The sequence below is a fragment of the Trichoplusia ni genome, chromosome 6 (genome assembly GCF_003590095.1).
Source record: "Trichoplusia ni isolate ovarian cell line Hi5 chromosome 6, tn1, whole genome shotgun sequence".
In the NCBI taxonomy this organism is placed as follows: Eukaryota; Metazoa; Arthropoda; class Insecta; order Lepidoptera; family Noctuidae; genus Trichoplusia; species Trichoplusia ni.
The window spans coordinates 10,275,589-10,278,802 of record NC_039483.1 but is presented as its reverse complement, the minus strand read 5'-3'; positions in this window follow the sequence as shown (position 1 = coordinate 10,278,802).

The following is a 3,214-nucleotide window of genomic DNA, read 5'->3' as shown; positions in this document are numbered from 1 at the left end:
TATCAATAAAAACTTTTTAATTTAATTTTAATTTTAATAGCTAGATATAATTCTGTTGCTATTATAACAAAAATTTGGTTGTAAATTGAGGTTAAGCAACAGAGGGTACTTTATCATGGGTGACTTTTTTTTGGTAATTTGATTTTCTATAGCTTTTTTGCACAGAACGTTTTCAATTCCTACAGAGATCATGCTTTAACTTTGACTAGGGAGTGGTTATCTAAAATTATGAACGGGAGATTCTCTTATGAGTGAATTTCTCGTCAAACTAATTTTCAACCCAAAACTATCCGAATTCGCTCCCGCTGATAACTTGCACCATCCACCATCGAACAACCGCATCCGGTCGAGTGCCCCTTCCGGCCCACTCATAGAATAAATAAGCAAGTATCGGAACAGCCTCAGATTGGATATAAATCAGACTACAGTAAGACAATCACTTTTATTATATTCGCCTTATTTGGCTTACTACATAACCTCGTTACACTGAACCAGCGATACGGAATCTTTATTTGGTTGGAAGATTGATAACAAACATGTCTCATATGTTTGTTACGGCTAGTTTAGGATAATATTGACAATGGTTAATTATTTTTTTAATTGTTTAGTGTAATTACCACCAACACTTAGTCTACCAAGAAGTATTGTGTTTCTAAGAATCATTAGTGAAGTGTAAAACTTATTTTCGAAGTAATTAAGTCAAAGCATTTTTTATCCTCGGCTGCAGAAATTGAAGTTATTTATACGGTGTTATGTGGACGACAGATGCGAATGCGGTGTCCTTCAAACTATGAACCGTTTTTTGATCTGACCCAGATATCAAAGAGAACTTGACTTTGTTTTGGGTTCATCAGAAACTACCTACATGATCTCGGAACGAACTAGTACACTTTATTTAAGTACAGTCAGCGCCAAAAGTCGATGAACAGAATCAACTTTACAAAACAGCTGTTCACAATAAAATGCCATAAGTTATAGTCGCAACTGGGAAACAAAATAGAATGTACACCAGAAAATTTACAAAAGTCGCTAAACACGAGTATTTCAAAAGTATCTGTGCACTAGTATTCCTAAAGTCGCTGAACATCATTCTATCAAAAGTCACTAAACAGCAGAAAAAACAAAATTAGTAGCTAAGGGCGCTCCGTCTTTTATAGCGGACTGCTTGTCAAATCCCAGGTTCGAAAGAGGTTTCACTAAGGATCTTGAAGGAGGTTTCACTTTGTGAAGAAGGTTTCGTTAACAATATCTAAAATATTTTCATTTGAATTATTACTTAAAGTAATAAATGAAATATGTGAAATAATAAATTTAATTTAAAATATATTATTTTAATATTTTACAAAAAAATAATGGATTAAAAATTCTAAATATCCATGTTTTTAAATGTCACTCCACTCAAATTGTATCAAAATCGGTCCAGCATTTTTAAAGTTATAAATTGTATTGATATAGATACAGCAAGCACTGTCCCAAAAGTAGCTCAACAACATAAGCGTCAAAAGTAGGTACATTAACACAGTCACGGCAACATTAAAAATATACTTTGTTAGCCTAATTTTGTTTTTTCTGCTGTTTAGTGACTTTTGATAGAATGATGTTCAGCGACTTTAGGAATACTAGTGCACAGATACTTTTGAAATACTCGTGTTTAACGACTTTTGTAAATTTCTGGTGTACATTCTATTTTGTTTCCTAGTTGCGACTATAACTTATGGCATTTTGTTGTGAACAGCTGTTTTGTAAAGTTGATTCTGTTCATCGACTTTTGGCGCTGACTGTACCTGAGAAGGTAGAAAAGTAAGCTTAGTTGGCTATGACTTGCGTTAACCATATGACAGTAGGAAACTAAACTTCGGTAGTGAGATTACGGCACTTTCGTCTATAACTCATTTGCTTAACACAGGCTGCAGTTCACCAAATGTGACTTTTGGTGAGATGATATTGGATTATCTCGTTTTTTTATTTATTTATTTATTTATTTAATAATCACACTAATCTACCATTACAGGTTACTTAACCTAATGCGGTAGCTAGGACTTAACAAAGGTTTTTATTAAAGGGTATTTATGTGAACTAGGGTTTCAAAGATTGAATTATTATGCACATAGTTGCAGGTCTAGATTCCAGCGACTGTTTTAATATGTAATCTTCTGATAATTCTGATATGCATAGGCAATAAGTTAGCCTGATTCACATGCCCATCATTGCTCCTCCTGGAATTGCTTGTTGCTTCATCCACTTTTCTCCTAGATATGAAATCCTTACTATTTACGATTCCCATGTTTAAAAGTTTTTATGTCTTCGAAGCAATTTCCAAAGTCTTAGCAGTTGCCGTCATAAAAATACCATATACCCGTTTTACGGCTATCGTACAGTTGCTGGGGAAATACGATGATAATGCCAGATGATCAACCCTTTGTTTTAGACTGATCACTTAATAATTTTACTTGTTTTGAAAAAAAAATTCCTATGAATTTCTTTCATTCGATTTTTTTTTATTGTAATCGTAAAATTTAATGTGATTGAATTTAAGAAAGACAATTTTATTTATTCTTTATTGTAAATGAAATAAACATTTTTTAATAATTCTAGGAATATTCATAAAAGTTAACTGTGTTCTTTAAATAGAACATTGAGTAAAACCAATTCAATAAAAGAGGTTACATTAAACATTTGTAAGGCTCTAAATTCGTAGGAAAATTAACTGTTGCGAGTCGCTGTAAAGTTTCATCTTTATGTTCCTAACCTTAGTTTAAATATTGTAAAAGGCGGTGACTCTTTAAGCATCATTTTTATCGGGGTCCGAATGTTTTTTTTTTTTTTAGTGTCAATGTGGGTTAGAGTTGTTCTCGGGTGGTTGACTTGATAGTTTCCTTTAGTGGTTTTAGCTTGTAAACACGTTTCACTTTGCGTATAAACACAAATTATGAAGGCTTCCTGAGGTTTAGTGGTTGCGGTTTTTTTTTTACTTGTCCTCTTTACGATTTGTAAATTATATATGAGTCCTAAAATCTATAGAGATTTGAGTTGTGGGTCTTTTAATTGACACTGTTTTAAGTCTGCATACAAACATAATTTTGCGCCAAAACAGTAAATGTTTAGTGTTTTTTCAAACAACTAATTCATGTTTAGTATAACAACGTAAACTTTAAGACACAGTAATTGAAACGAGGTAAATAATTTTACCTTCTGGAAGACCGAAACACCATTG